The sequence below is a fragment of the Leptonychotes weddellii genome, chromosome 1 (genome assembly GCF_054177405.1).
Source record: "Leptonychotes weddellii isolate Sample4059 chromosome 1, ASM5417740v2, whole genome shotgun sequence".
Lineage (NCBI taxonomy): Eukaryota > Metazoa > Chordata > Mammalia > Carnivora > Phocidae > Leptonychotes > Leptonychotes weddellii.
The window spans coordinates 176,161,536-176,178,663 of NC_138369.1; positions in this window are offsets into that span (position 1 = coordinate 176,161,536).

A 17,128-nucleotide genomic window follows, 5' to 3' on the forward strand; every position below is an offset into this window, starting at 1 on the left:
AGAGTACATCTAAAAAGTTTTCATCACAAGAAAAACACTTGTAACTGTGTGTTGATGGATGTTAACTAAACTTACTGTAGTAATTTCACAATATAGGCATATATCAAACCATTATACTATATACCTAAAACTAATACAATGTTATGTCAATTAAAAATAAAATGACAATTTGGGACAATTATAATTTCTATTCTCAAATTTTGATATAAGTAACCAATTGCTTTCCCTTTTTATAAAATAAACACTGTAATTATAAATAAAAACAATGTTTTTATGATGATTTCTTAACCTTTTATTCATGAATGTGCTAAGCTGTGCAAATAGTAGGATAAATATATCTAGTTTACATATACAGAATTTAAACGCTGTAAAACAAATTTTAAAACCCTTGGAAAGTAAAGCCAGGGTAAAACATTACAGCAATCTTTAAATAGTTTCTAAAAGAAATTCCACACATTTTGTTTATTTTCTGCTGTCATTTTTTTTTTTTTCAAGAAAACAAAATCTCTTTAGAGATGTTAAGGTCTGTCATCAACAGCTATAAGAACACTGTACTGAATATTTATATTGCCAAGGAATACTTTTTTAAAAAGAAAACTGTAAGGGCACCTGGGGGGCTCAGTCGGTTAAACATCTGCCTTCAGCTCAGGTCATGCGTGATCCCAGGTTCCTGGGATCAAGTCCCACTTGGGGCTCCCTGCTCAGCTGGGGAGCCTGCTTCTCCCTCTTCCCCTCCCCGCTGCTTGTGCTCTTTCTCAAATAAATACATAAAATCTTAAAAATAAATACAAAGAAAACTTAAATTTTTTGTCCATTTATATTGATTCTTTTTCCACCAGAAAGGATACATTTACTTTTCTCTAGTATATATAATGAAATAAGCAATCGTGGATATAATCTGACACCAGTGTTGGTGGGAAATGGATATTGCATCTGATTCATGGCATGACTGCAGTCCAGGGTGACAGTGTTTGCACACCCTATGAATTATTTTTCTCTACGACCAAATGTGTGTCTTAATTCTGAATATAGACCTTAGGCAATTACTAATCTTCAGTGGCAGAAAAACCTAAGCCCAATCTTTTTATGTTACCTCATTATTCCTGTTCATAGATGAAAATTTAATTTCTGTTACAGTGCTTAGTGCAGTCAACTGTTCTATTATTAATTATAGAACTGCTGCTAATGCCTAGGGATGATATTTTAATAAGGTTTAATCTCTTTTTCATATTCTAGTGTCTTTCATAATTATATATCTCTTTTTCTCCTTGCTTTTATTTTATTTGCAAACAAACTCAGTGGTGCAAACTATAATTCTGACCTGGCTGGTGCTTCTGAGTCAGCCCTACCACTCATAATCCGGGCTCTGTGAATTTGTTCAGAAAAAGGGAGGGAAAGAAAGGCAACTTTGTTGCAAATGCCAACTGCAATGTTGAACTGCATCGCAGTCTGGTTTTAAGATTGAGTCCCTTCACAGTTGCTGGAAGAGCTTTTATAGATTCGGCGATCATTCGTGAAAGTTCTTCGGCTGGAAATTGTTTTGTGTATCTCAAGAAGCATATATTTTTGTTTGTTTTTAGTTATGCTTTAAGGCAGTAGGATAGTCTCTAGAAAGGCGGTAAGAGACTTGTGATCACGTATACAATGGCATAGAGAAGGTGAAAATTGAGCTATTTCATTCCTACACATTTCTATCCAAGGGGGTGACAACATTATGCAGCTGTGTTGTTTTCCTTGATTAAGTAGAGACGCTGAGATCTAAGTTGTTTCGGTTAGTATTGTTTCCTCTTTATTATCCAGAATGCATAGTATTTAGTTCTTTTATGCTACCCCCATGGTGATCTCTCCTGTTTTCTCTCTTTTGTTCTTAGAACATTTTAAATTCACTTTGGTATGGTGTATTTGTGTAATTGCTGTATTTATCTGATCAATTCTTGAGAGAGAAACTTAACGATACTCTTAGTTTCAGCGTGTTGGAGGATCAGGCCTATTAGGACATTTTTATTTGACTGATGGTACATGTCACTGACGGGAACTCACAATGCAAGCGGAGAGTCTAATCTACAGGTCCGTTTCAGGAGAGAGAATGGAAGGGAAAGTAGAGATCTAGTCTGCTTGTTCCACAAATATTTACTGAGCATTGCATGCGTTTTGGTTGCTGATCAGGTACTAGGTACATGGTTAAATGGGAAAAGCTAAAAAAGAAAAAAAAACCCCACCAAACCCTCTCATTTTTTCCCCCAGTTTATTAAGTATTAAGTATGCTGAGAGAAGAATGGGACGTGTAGACCTATGAGGGACTATTCTAGTCTAGAGGGGTGAAGGAGACCACGTAAGAAAGGGTGAGATTGAAAATTAGAAGACATAGGGATGAAAATTTGGGATTACCAAAATTGAAAGAAGAGAGAAAGAGAATGAAAACTATTAAGAGAGATAGGAGGTATACAGGGGAAAGTGGAATTCAAGAACCAAAGGCAAAGAAAGTTATAGAAGAAGGTAATGATCAATAACACAACCTGCTGGAGGGAGGGCAAGTTCTTCAAGGAAGTATTTCTTAGTATTTAGTATTTATTTCTTAGTATTTCTGATTACATATTTTTCAAACACTACTGGGCACATTGGGGATAAGTAGTCTGAAAGAAATAGAAATCAACGGAACAGGGAATGGAGAAAATTATCTTCACTGTATTATGAACTTGCTGAAATCATTAAAAACTTAAAAGTAAATATCTCAGCACCATTCAATATATGTGCTAATGTGCACTTCTACCCTATAGTCTTTTAAATGATGTTAATATGTGCTACCAATTAAATAGCCAGGGGTGTTCTGAAAGTTGCCTTATTCTCAGATATAAAAAATATTGAAAACACAATTTATGAAATATAAGTTGAATGATGAGTTTCATATGGGTCTTTGATATAAGTGTTATATCCATCTCCATTTCAATGTTAACATGATCTATTTCAATCATAATAGTTAAAATCACATTTTCAGTGTGTAATAAAAATGGCCAGTCTCAAAAAAAATGTGTCACTATTTTCACATAAGTAGAGAGAGTGTATGATAAATGTATTTATACTTGTACATATGGGCAAATAGAATTAATGAATAAGTGAATGACTTTTTTAATCATAATCTTCAGAAGGTCTTAGGGTACAGTCTTAATATTCTATGAAAATCTCACCCAGAGATAATAATTGTATTTCCTACGTGGGGAAAGTAATAGATAAAACTGCTGGTTAGGGTGACTCGTTGGTAATGCTGATGGAACATTAAGGATCAGTGGGGACCTCCAGGCGGGTTCCACCCCATAGCATCTTCTGGATTGAAAGCAGCAGGGGAATCCTATTCCACATCATTTCCCAAATCATTTCTCTTCTTGAGAAGAATGACTAACAACTGTGAAGGAAAACTGAAGTCATAGTAGACTTTTGAAAGGAAGAAGAGATTATGACATGAAAGCTTGTGGAAATAAATGGATCAAAGTAATTTTAAAATAATGAAAGTACCTTGTAAAGTTTATTAAACACCTATGTGCCATTTAGAGTGGGTCTTTTTAATTAGAATTTTAGGCTCAATATTTTGGGATCAATATTTGAGGCTTTAAGAATGATGCATTTTTATGTCTTTTCTAGTAAAAAGGCATTGTCATAGTTGAAGAAAAAAATAAAAACCTCTTGCTGGATTTTAAAAACTATGTTTGGTGACTCATCACTTATGTGCAGTATTAAAGAAAATATTCTGATCTCTTGGAGGTTCAAGCAAATCTGAGAGTTCAGCTTGCCTCTGAGTAGTTCTCACCGAAGCTAGGAGCTATTATTTGTATGATACACAGACAAATAGTTCCTTTGAATGTACATGATTTGCTGATGTGCTCCCTCTTCTCCTTCTATTGTCCTTTGCTTTCATAAGAACAGGGATGAAAAATTGAATTGGCTTAAGGCATTAACAAAATCTCAACTGCTGGAAACAAATTAGATGAGAAAGAGTTTGCTGGGTAAGCAAACCTGCATCATATTGTTCAGGACAAACCCCTGCTCCCTAAGCCTGTTTTGAATGTACATTATTTTGTACATATAGAAAATGAATAAAATCCACAGAAAATGGAGAAATCACATTTTGCACTATTTAATTAAAATCATTGATGATCCTACAATGTTATTTCAATGGTCTGATCTAAAATAATACATCAATATGGAAAACAAATTATTGAAAGTGTAAGAAACAATATAGTGCCCTTTACCTTCAGTGAATATCAGGATTGGTTACATAAGTAGCTCAATCTTTCTTTAAAGTGGTAATTTTTTTTCAAGTATCAAAAGTTACTGACAGATTATCAATCTTGTCTGGTTCTCTTAATGCAGGTGTTTAACCAGGTTAGATCAATCCTTCCCAAATTGATTGGTAAGTAATTAATAAATGAAAAGTGCTTAGAACAGAGCCTGACATAGTAAGCATTGAATGTATAGTAAGCATTCAATAAATGTAAGCAATCAATATATTCTCATTATTATTATTTTTGAATCAAGTTATAATTGACAGCATTATATTAGTTTCAAGAGCATGAAATAATGGTTTGACATTTATATATACTGCAAAATGATCATCACAATAAGTCTAGTTAGCATCTATCATCATAGAAAGCTAATTTTTTTTCTTGTGATGAGAACTTTTCAGATTTACCCTCTCGGTAACTTTCAAATATGAACTATGATATTGACTATGGTCACCATGCTATACATTACATCACCATGATAAACTTATTTTATACTGGAAAGTTTGTACCTCTTAATCTTTTCACCCATTTCTGCTACCCCCTGCATTCTGGCAACTACCATTCTGTTCTCTGTATCTATCAGTTTTGTTTTGTTCATTTGCTTTTTGGATTCCACAAATAAGTGACATACGGTATTTGTCTTTCTCTGTCTGACTTATTTTATTTAGCATAACACCCTAATGGTCCAACCATGTTGTTGCAAATGGCAGTATTTCATTCTTTTTAATGGCTGAATACTATTCTAGTGTGTGTGTGTGTGTGTATGTGTGTGTGTATACACCACATCTTCTTTTTTCCATTCATCCATTGATAAACACTTGGGTTGTTTCCACATCTTTGGTATTGTAAATAATGCTGCAATGAACATAAAGGTGTATATATCTTTTTGAATTACTATTTTCGTTTTCCTCAGATAAATACTGAGAAGTAGAGTTGCTAGATCATATGGTAGTCTATTTTTAATTCTTTGAGTAACCTCCATATTGTTTCCCATAGTGGCTGCACAAGTTTTCATGCCCCCCCCAACAGATGGTTCCCGTTTCTTGAGAGACTTGCCAACACTTGTTACTTCTTGTCTATTTGATAATAGACATTTTAACAGGTGTGAGGTGATGTCTTGTGGTTTTATTTGCATTTCCCTGATGGTTAGTGATGTTGAGCAACTTTTCATGTGCCTGTTGGCCATTGTATGTCTTTATGGGAAAAATGTCTGTTCAGATCTCGTGCCCATTTTTAAATTGTATTGTTTGAGTTTCTTTCCTATTGAGTTGTATGAGTTCTTCATATATTTTGGATTTTAACTCCTTATGAAATATATGATTTACAATTTTTTTCTCACATTCAGTAGGTTGTCTTTTCATTTTGTTGATGGTTTCTTTTACTGTGGAGAAGCTTTTTTATTTGATGTAGTCCCACTTGTTTATTTTGCTTTTGTTTCCTTTGCTTTTGGAGTCATAGTCAAAAAAATCATTGCCAAGACCAAGGTCAAGGAGTTTACCATCTATGTTTTCTTCTAAGAGTTTTATGGTTTCAGGTCCTATATTTAAGTCTCTAATCCATTTTGACTTAATTTTTGTGTATGTTATAAGATAGTAGTCTAGTTTCATTTCTTTGCATGTGGTGTCTAGTTTTCCCAACACCATTTATTAAACGAGGTGTCCTTTCTCTTTGTGCATTCTTGCCTCTTATGTCATATATCACTTGACCATATATATGTAAGCTTATTTCTGGACTCTGAATTCTGTTCTACTGGTCTACATATTCATTTTTATGCCAATACCATACTATTTTGATGACTATAAACTTGTAATAGAGTTTGAAATCAGGGAGCATGATGCCTCCAGCTTTGTTGTTCTTTCTCATAATTGCTTTGGCTATTGGAGTATTTTGTGGTACCATACAAATTTAGGATTAGTTGTTCTATTTCTATGAAAAATGACATTGAGATTTTAATAGGGATTGCAGTGAATGTGTGGATTGCTTTGGGTAGTATGATTGTCTAGTTCCTGATCTTGGAGGAAAATCTTTCAGGTTTTCACTGTTGAATATTATATTAGCTGTGGGCTTGTTATATATATCCCTTATTATTTTGAGTTACCGCCCCTATACCCGCTTTTTTAAAATCATAAATTGATGTTGAATGTTGTCATATGGCTTTTTCTGTATCTATTGAGATGATCATAAGATTTTATCTTTCACTTTGTTAATGTGGTGTATCATGTTGATTGATTTGCAAAATTTGAATCATCCTTGAATCCCTGAAATTAATTCCACTTGATCATGGCGTAAAATCCTTTTATTGTATTGTTGAATTTGATTTGCTAATATTTTGTTGAGGGCTTGTACACCTTTGTTCATCAGGAAACATTGGCCTGTATCTTACTTTTCTTTTCTTTGTGTGTGTGTGTGTGTGGTGTGTGTGTGTGTGTGTGTGTGTGGTGTGTGTGGTGTGTGTGTGTGTGTGGTGTGTGTGTGTGGTGTGTGTGTGTGTGGTGTGTGGTGTGTGTGTGTGGTGTGTGTGTGTGTGTGTGTGTGTGTGGTGTGTGTGTGGTGTGTGTGTGGTGTGTGTGTGTGTGGTGTGTGTGTGTGTGTGTGTGTCCCTGTACCAGTGAAGCTGTCTTACCCTGGACTTTTGTTTGTTAGGAGGTTTTTGATTACTGATTCAATCTCATTGCTTATCATCAGTCTAGTCAGAATTATTTGAAAATTTCTATTCCTATTTTGTCAGACCAGTGTATCCTTTCTGAGAGGTACCCGTGTGAACTATAGTGAGGCCAAGGGAGAGCACAAAGCTGGCCTCCCCCAGCCTAAATTCTGTGAGAGCACCTCTGCAGCTTCTAGATGTGTGGCAAAGTCTGCCCATTAGACTAAAGCTCCAGGACAAGTAAATAGGCCTTTTTCACCAAGACAGCAGATGTGTTTTAGTCTGCTGTCTATGCAATGCTTTGGGGGTAGTAGCTCCAAGAACTGTCTCTTTAACTGTTACAGTGCTATGGGACATAGGAAGATAAGTTACCCTGGGCTCCAAAGCCCCGTGATTAGGAAACACCCCTGTGTGGACCACACGCTCCTGCTGGCTTTCACAGGGCCACAGGAAATTCATTATTATTATCAATGGATGACCTCTCAGTGGAGTTTCTGCATATAAAGTCTGAGTATCCAAGGACTGAATAAACCATGTGAAGTCTGTTTCACCAGGCCTCATTCACAGATGTAACCAAAGTCTCCTTGCATGAGTAATTTCCACAAAAATTAAAATGTAGTACCCCTGTGCTCTTACTGGAAAGAAGCCTAATAGCAACTGGTAGAAAATGTGGGAAAATGGGACATGTGAGAAAAGATATTTCAAAAGTTCTTTGTGAGTTAATTAGAAACTTAAAGATGCTGTCAAATGTTTTTTGCATGATTTAAGATGAAACCTTTAAAAAGAGGGATAATATCTGATAAATTATCCTATCAACTGCTGTACATAATCCTGTTATTTTGGGCAAGATAATTGCCTGGTAAACAGCATTAGCTATTCATTAGCTATAGTTGTTCCAGCTGATTCTTCCTTAGCTGGGCAGATTTAATTTACTGACAAGAAAAATACTGCAAATCAACTGTCATATGAACTAAATAAATACAAGAATAAGTAGGAAACAATTTATATACACATGAAGACTAGATTTAAAGAATAAAATTTCTCACACCTGATTTTCATGTATGACACTCGATAGTTGTAAATATGTGTAAGTAATAACATTAACAACCAATATAATGTTTTGACAAGTGTTATCAGTGTATAAAATATGTTAGATGTTATAAAGAATTGCTAGCAAATTAATTTTGTAGTGTCGTATTTGTTCATCATAGGCAACGTAATTTTTCTGTCTGATTGAAACCAAGCTTTCTTGATCATTCCTGCCTTAGGGATGTTGTTTATAGGGAAAAAAAATGTGATTAAGTTTAACATGGACATGTAATCTTTATCATTTACTCTCTTAATAGGGATGTAGATTTACTTGGTATTTTCACAAAACATTTTTGAGCCCAAACATAAATTCTTATTAGAAATAATAAATATTTTTCTTCCCCCAGATTCTCAAGTCAAGGCACTTTCAGTAACCTGGTTAATTATTTGTCTTTATTTTAGTCTTTGAAACCTTACTTTTAGAATACATTTTATGCAGGCAGTTATTTCTATAAACTGCCCTTTCAAATTAAATATTTTACCACTGATAATTATGGACAGCATTAAATACTGCAGGGAATAATAGGTCATTTATACTGGTAAAAATCCTAATGGATGGACAATTTATCTAAGCTTTTGCACTTTAATCCTTGTATCTTTTCAGAGCATATATTGCTGAAATGTTTTCTAAAAAAATATTACTAAACATGGACAGCCCATTAGATAATCCTGGCCATTTCAACATTACCTTAAGTAAATCCATAGGTAGATGGAAAAGAAAAAAGTTATGATTAACTTGGAGAAGATTAACTTGAGATATGCAGTAATTGTTATAGTTCAGTATTTGTAATATCCCTATATAGAAAATCGGCTTAAATTCTGTTTTCTTCCAAAGGAAGTGTGGACGTAATTTAAAAGAAAAAAAAGTTTTGATTCATTTCTTGTATAATCTTAACACCCAGATATTAAAAAATAGTTTGTGAGTTTTCTATTTTTTAATCAGCCTTTTCCTAAGATAGATATCCATCTATCATATCATCTATCTAATCTGTATCTATCATCTATCTATCTATCATCATCTATGTCTATCCTCTATCAATTGAACAAGTAACAACTAGAGTTATAAAATTGACCTTCACAGTGAATTTTAGGCTGCATAAGACCACATATTAGCATGATACAGACATGGTTCTTACATAGATAATAGTTGAACAAAATAACCTCTAAGACCTTTTCAAATGTTAAGATTCTATGTATTAACAACTGGAATGGAACTATAATAAAACCTTCCTAGGATGAAGAAAACTAAATACATAAATAAATTTTGAGTTAAACGTATCCTGAATAGTACTGACTATGCTTTGTTTATTGCCCCTTTGATCAGGTTCTCAGCTTGAAAGTCAAAGAAGTTATCTCCCATCCTCCCACCCCAATATCATAAACACAGGATATACCACCGTGATTAATGCAAAAAAAGCATTTCTTACTCTTACCACAATCAGCTGAAAGTCAAGCAACTTGCTTACATTTCTTTCTTCCAAGAAATTATTCAAAGATCCAGTGTCTTTCTATCAGATGGCTCTCCTTTCTTTGAGTCCTTCACTTCCTGCTACAGAGATTGAGGAATATGAGACTGTGAAAGATCATAGACCTTTTCAAGGCCAGGCCTGGAAATGATGTTCATAATTTTTGCCCACATTCTATGGATAACCTATTTCATCACATGGTCCTAAGATAAAACTAAGGAAAGCAGAGAAATGGAACTTTCTTATGAGCCCAGAAAATGGAAATGGAGAGAATTTATATCTAAATTATATATATGTATTCAAAATTATGCTTAAAGGTTTAAATACATTTATTTATTAGTCAATATTTATTAAGTATATTTTATGCCAAACCTTGTAGTATGTGCTGTATATAAAATATTGATAGAACTCAGTCTTTACACTTAAATAATATCCACATAAATTAATTTTGCTACATGCTCAACTGCTTTTTTGAATGTTATTTCATTCCTTTGCTTATAGAGCTAAGATCATTCAAGGTAGCCAATAAATAAACATTAATTTGAATGAACTCTATTAATATAATTAGCTTGTAGATTCATTTTTCCTTTAAAGGTTTTGCCTACTTCTTCTGTGTAACTGTTTTTTAACTTTAGTAATTTTAATTTGGGCATAATTGTTTATACTTATAACAACAAAATAAATATAGAAAAAGGAAGAGGAAACAGAAAATAAAAGTAGAGAAACTTATAATAAAAGAACTTAGATGAAGTGAGTTATTTGCATGAAAGATGTTTTATATCTATAATATCATAAAATAACACAAACACACACACACACACACACACACACACACTGGTCTTTGTCTCCAGTTACTGTCACTGGGCTCCTAAAGTCCTCAGAATTTCCTAAAGTGGTAAAATAGTCTTTTGTTATTTGAAATGAGCCCTTTCAACCATGCCTGAATTTATGCTAATAAGGGACTTGGTGGGTGGGGGAAGGTTAAAGGTGAGAGCCCTAGTAAGCTTTAGGATGGGGGCTGATCACCAGAAAGACCAACCACGTGATTAGCTGGAACTTTCATTCCCACTCCCTGGCCTCCACAGAGGGTTAAGGAGCTGTAGATTGAATTCAGTCCCCAATGGCTGATAATTTAATCAATCATGCTTATGTAATGAAACCTTTATAAAAACCCCTAAGTGGGATTGGAAGAGTTTATGGGTTGGTGAAACATTAGAGAGTTGGGAATGTGGCACACCCAGAAACAGAATGAAAGGTCTGTGCTGTCTCCCCATACTTTGTCCTGTGAATTTTTTTCCATTTGGCTGTCTCTGAGTTGTATCCTTTATAATAAACCAACAATAGTAAGGAAAGTGTTTTCCTGAATTCTGGGAGTCATTCCAGTGAATTATTAAACCTGGGAACTCTTGAATTTGTAGTTGACCAGGCAAAAATGAGGTTTTTCTAGGTGAGACAGGAGGGAGCAGAGGTTCAGGAGACCAGCTGACCAAAGTAAAGACATCTTGGTTTTAGATGTCAGAATTGAATTGAATTGTTGGGTACCCAGTTAGTGTTGGAGAACCGGAGAACTGGTGTAGGACACTAATTTGGTATTTGCTTGGTATGGGAAAAAACCTCTCCTATCCATAAGAAATAAAAGATTATAAAGTATGCTTGATAACTCTATTGATTTTCTTTTTTTTTTTTAAAGATTTTATTTATTTATTTGATACAGAGAGAATGAGAGACAGAGAGCATGAGAGGGAGGAGGGTCAGAGGGAGAAGCAGACTCCCTGCCGAGCAGGGAGCCCGATGCGGGACTCGATCCCGGGACTCCAGGATCATGACCTGAGCCGAAGGCAGTCGCTTAACCAACTGAGCCACCCAGGCGCCCAACTCTATTGATTTTCTTGAGAAAAGCAATTATAAGTGGCTTTAATATATATATATATATATATATATATATATATATATATATATTTTGGTGTCAAATGTGCCACAAAGTGAAATAATAGAGCTAATTCATGATTTTATCCAGCATTTAACTAAGCCCCTGCTATATGCTAAGAACATCACAAAGCCCTAAAAAATAAAAGAATATGAAAAGTCCTTAACATTTAGAATTTGCAGTGTAGTGTGTGAAGTAAACATTTAAACAGCTACTGACAGTGTAACAAAATAATTGCAAAGATAGAGGTAGGCACAAGGTTATAAAGAGCCTGGGGAAAACACTGGAGTCCTAGGGGCAGAGGAAAGTTATGAGAAGGTGGAGTGGGTTGGTAAGTGAGACAGGGAGCTGTTGGAGAGGAGCACTGAGAGGACCTGACCACTGGTTGACCTATGAGCTGACCCGTGCAAACAGAGGCTCCTCAACCCCTCCTCTGTCCTTGGAATATTTGTCCTACCTACTTTCCCATACTAGCAGCCATTTTATGGACATAGCCTTGAGAGTAAGGTGTTGAGACCATCTATACTGAATATATGACTAACCTCAATATAACTTTTAGAATTCTGGCAGGCAGGTGTGAGGATTTACTCATCTTGCAGCCACTCATGACAAGCCTCATATGTAGGTTCCCTTGTTTATTAAACCTGCTGCCTACCAGTGTGAAATGATCTGCCTCTTTCTCTTTCTTTTAAATAAAAAAATATTTATTTTATGTAACAGATAAAGGAGGAAAGAATAAAGGAAAGAACTACTCCATCTCTCTTTGCTCTCTGTGTATGGTGATCAATTTCAGATTTCATCCAGAAAATTCCGAAGTTTGTGAACCAACAATTGACAAGTCAGCCAGGAGACTAAAGAAATGAGTCTTGGGAAATGAGACATCTGTGGGGGAAATCCTGAGTTGACTATCAGCCTCTGTGTGGGAAGGGCTGGCTTGAGGACCACTGTGAGTATTAAGGATGGCTTCAAGATGCAGACCGGCCTGATGCACGTGTTTGAGGAGCTACACACAGCACACTGTGGCAAAAAAGGGATATGAATGGCTGCTGCCATGGCCTTGCCTCTACTTTGGGCATTTGGTTGGCCACTGATGCCCAACTAGAGGCCAAAGACGGGGTTAGAAAATTGGAAGAGCTGAGATTAGAGAAGGCCATGTGGTTGTCCTCTACTCTGCCAGCATTGGGACTTCCAGACAAAGGGTGACAGTAGGATATAAGATCGAGACCTGAACATGCAATTTGACAAAGCTAGAGGAAACAAGCTGCCATGGCTTAAGATCTGGGTGCTTATGACAAAGCCTGATTGAGTTGCTAGGGTTGGAATCCCTGAAAAAGTGAAGAAAGGGAGAGGAGGATGCTGTGGTGATTGACCAGGAAATGGATTAAGTACCGTCTGCCATCTGACCTCAAATATAAAGGAAGATTTAAATATCAATTACCCTAGACTACTGACAATAGGGAAATATGCTCCAAAACTCCTAGGAGAAATCTTGTATTCTGTCCCTTGAAGATGTAAATCTTTTCATCCTTTTACTTGTGAATGTCCAGTTTCCCCAACAGCATTTACCCAAGAGCCTATCTTTTTGCTATTATGTGTTCTTGGCTCCCTTCTCAAACATTAGTCGACTGTATGCATGGGTTTATTTCTGGGCTCTCTGTTCTGTTCTATTGGTCTATGTGTCTGTTTTTATGCCAATGCCATCTTGTTTTAATTATTATAGCTTTGTACTACAGTTTGAAATCAGGGAGCATGATGCCTCCAGCTTTGCTCTTTTTTTCTCCTGATTGCTTTAGTGATGCAAGGTCTTTTATGGTTCCACATGAATTTTAGGATTGTTTTTCTTTTTTTTTTTTTTTCATTTCTGTGAAAAATTCCTAGAGGGATTTTTGGAATCACTTTTTCAAATTCAAAGAAGATTCCTGGTGAAATTTGACTATAATGGTGCTAAAATTATACATAAACTTGGGTAGAATTAGCATCTGAGAAATATTCCATGTACTTATTCAGTAAAATAACCATTTAATAAAAGTCTTCTTTCAGAAGTCTCTAAGGTTTTATAGCTTTCTTCTTTCACATCTTTTCAAAATAAAAATTTGGCCTTTTCAATTTTTGTTTGCATTATTTTGTTCATTTTCTAACTATTTCAAAGAAAGAGAAGAAATATATACCTAACTATACACATATGCATATATGTATGTGTATACATGTATGTACAGCCATATGTGTGTAGGTATATATTAGAGTTGACTCTGATTACTGTTTAATTGCATGTATTTGCCACTTTTACCTAGGGTAAGATATCTGTCTATATTATTGCCTCTAGTATTTACCATCTACTATAGTAAGTGACATAGTCTCCAACATGAAATATTTATTTTATGTAACAGATAAAGGAGGAAAGAAGAAAGGAAAGAACTACTCATTAATTTGGAAAGGACTGGTCTTTTCATAGTTTAATCCAAGAACATGATTGTTATGTCTGTTTTTGTTTGTTTGTTTTGGTTTTGGTTTTTCCTTACATATACTTATGAAGTTTTATAATTTTCTTCATAAACACCTAACACTTTGATTATTGCTGGGTAAAACCTTTCTAGTTTATTATGTTGTTTAGATGATTTTCTTGACTTTTAGGTACAAAAGCAAAACACTACATAATATTATTTTTTGGTCTTTTTTCCAACTGACTTTGTCATTTTCTTTTCATATCATTTTGCAGAAACTCTAGAATAAGGGTAAAAAAGGAAATTAAATATGAGAGCCTTAAAAATTTTTTAAATGGTGGAATTGGGAAAAACAAAAAGCAAAATATTTTAAAATAACTGCATTGTTTCTGCACTCAGAGGTGGCTGAAAGATTACAATCATTTGATGTAGGAAAGCACTTTAATGGACCCTTTAATTATGTGGTGGTAAAACATTTGGACCTTGTTCAAAGAAAATAAGATGGTCAAGGCAACGGAATGGTAAATTACTCTGCATAATAAATTTAAATGGTTCATTCTTGGATGGAGACTGCTTCATGTGAAGAAATGTTTAATTTCCCATTGCTACTGAGAAGAGAGGAGTTAGAGGAGTCTCTGGCCCTTGAGAAAACAAGACACTGGAAAAGAGATGGTGATTTGTGTAATGCATGATGGGAAGTGGGTGTCTGAAGGAGGAGAGGCTGAGTACAGAACTTTCTGTGAGAACTAAGGCTGGGTATTCAGTGGTATATTTTTGCTGTGACTGGATTTTTGCTTTCTGTGTTATTATTTATTAGGTCTTCAAAAATATTCGTTAACAACAAAGTCTTTTTATTAATTCTAATAGTCCTACTTTGCCAAATGAATGAGGCATTGGGGAAAAGAAGACAGTAGGGAAAGCAGAGATAAATCCTGCTTATTCTATTAGAAAGTATTCTTTATTAATTTTGGCCATTTTCTTATAGTTTTTATACATATAAAAGTTGCCTGGTGACAATCATGCTAATGAAACAGTAAAAATTATAAGATATAATGTATTTTTTTCTTTTTTCCTTTCTACAAGTCAGTATTTTATGAAACAGTAGTCTATAATGTTGAAGAGTGTGCTTTGGTATATTTGAATACTAATATTTGAATAATTTGGTATATTTGTTAAATTGTCTTCTGATGTAAATAACATTGGTTTCATTATTTCTCTCACTCATTTATAATCTATAAGATTTGAACAAGAATACCGTTTAAAAAAAAAAGGCGAGAAACAATTGAACTCTTGGCCCATTTAAATTTCCTACTATAGCTGTGATTCGTATTGCAATAATCTAGTAATCAGCCACATAGGATGTTAGCTTGGACCAAGATGGACTTTATGGAAATGGAAATAAGTGAGAGGATTGGAAAGAATTTTAGGAGAAATCTGAAGGACATGGATATGCATGTTGGTGGATAAATCCCAAGTTTCTGGCCTTAATATCTAAATAGATGGTGGTGTCCATTCTTGGGATTGGAAATAAGGGATGAAAAGATACTGAATTCCTTTAGAGGCTGTAGTCTCTTTAAATTTTCTAAAGCATATATTAAAAAAGCTAAGTTTTAATCTATCAGTAGTCTGAATTTTAAAAAAATAATATAAAATTACTACCTCATGTAATTTTTATATTACGTATCTAATTTATTCTTGTTGACAACAGTAAGATGTTTAGTTTAGATTATGGTTTTGTGTGTGTATATGTGTGCATCTGTATATATTAAAAAGGAGATAGCCTAAGATGACTTACCTTCCTAGAACTTTCTAAAAGGCATATGTTTTGTTTCATAATTTGTTTTTCATCACTGGTATCCTAGATTTCTTGTGTCAGGGTAAAGAGTCTGATGAGTTTACAAACTAGTATCTTGAGGGAAATAAAGCACTCTAGTAAAATAGAAAAAAATTGTTTGTAGAACAGTAATGGTTTGACTAGTTTGGAAAACATACAATATTGTTGGAGTCATGCATTCAGGAAACTGATACAGAAGATCCCCTGCTGTCTTTCTGCACATTGGATCTAATTTAAATTCATAATGCCACCTGCTACCACTGCTTTTTTCTATGAATTGTAATGGCTAGATAGAGCATTTAGTAGAGCTTGATAAACTCTAGGGGAAAACAGAGAGGTTTATTCTTAATTTTTTTTATTCTTGAAAAGAAAAAATCTTTTAAAATTCTATAGCCATACATATATATATTTACAAGAGGATCTATTAAACCAAATTTTATGATAAGGGAATATACATTTTAATTCTACCTTACCACTCCTTATATCAAGAGTGGAGAGGGGTGCCTGGGTGGCTTAGTCGGTTAAGCAGCTGCTCAGGTTATGATCCCGGGTTCTGGGATGAAGCCCTGCATGGGACTTCCCTTCTCAGTGAGGAGTCTGCTTCTCCTTCTGTCCCTCCCCCCACTCATGCTCTCTCTCTCTCAGATAAATAAATAAAATCCTTAAAAAAAAAGAGTGGAGAGGGACAAGAAATTAATTTCAAAATATTGAAGACTTAAAAGATACTATTGTAGAACTCTTGCGTCTAAAATCGAATGACAAAATATGAGCACAGTACAATTAAATTAGAACAATTAGAATTAGGAAAATTGGATTCTCATATTTTTGTTTTGCTTTGGTATGAAACATAGTGTATTAACTCTAAAGGAATTCCAAGTAAACAGTACTGATTAAATAGATTCCTTTAGCTGATTAGTGTATACAAAATGGTGCCTTATTATTTTGTTGTCACTTAGTAATGATATCAAATATTTCCCCATATGTTTTCAAATGAACAATGTGATCAGATGACAACTCTTTAATTACCTTAGGACTTGACCGCTCCATCCATCTAATGCTTGCTGTAGCTTCCACACTAATGTAGTAGTTGCTCCTAAGCTAGTGCTTCTTAACTTGGCATTTTCCAGATTAGTTGACAGGAGGAAATTAAAAATAAATTTCTAAAGGTTAGTTAATTACAGATAATAAATTTTTTTATGCAAATTGGAAATGATTTAATTTTCCAATAACTCCTATTGAGACAGCAAATTAAAACTTACCTTTTATTTGTAATGTTAAATTGCCAATCAGACTGAAAGTTACTCAATATTAAGAAATTGTAAGGTTCTAAGTATTTTTGATCTTTTCCCTTGGAAGGAATCTAAGGAGCCAATTTTGGTCCTTTGAGGTACCCTTTAGAAGTTTGACTCAATGATACAATATATTTATAGCCTAAAATTAATTCCCCCCG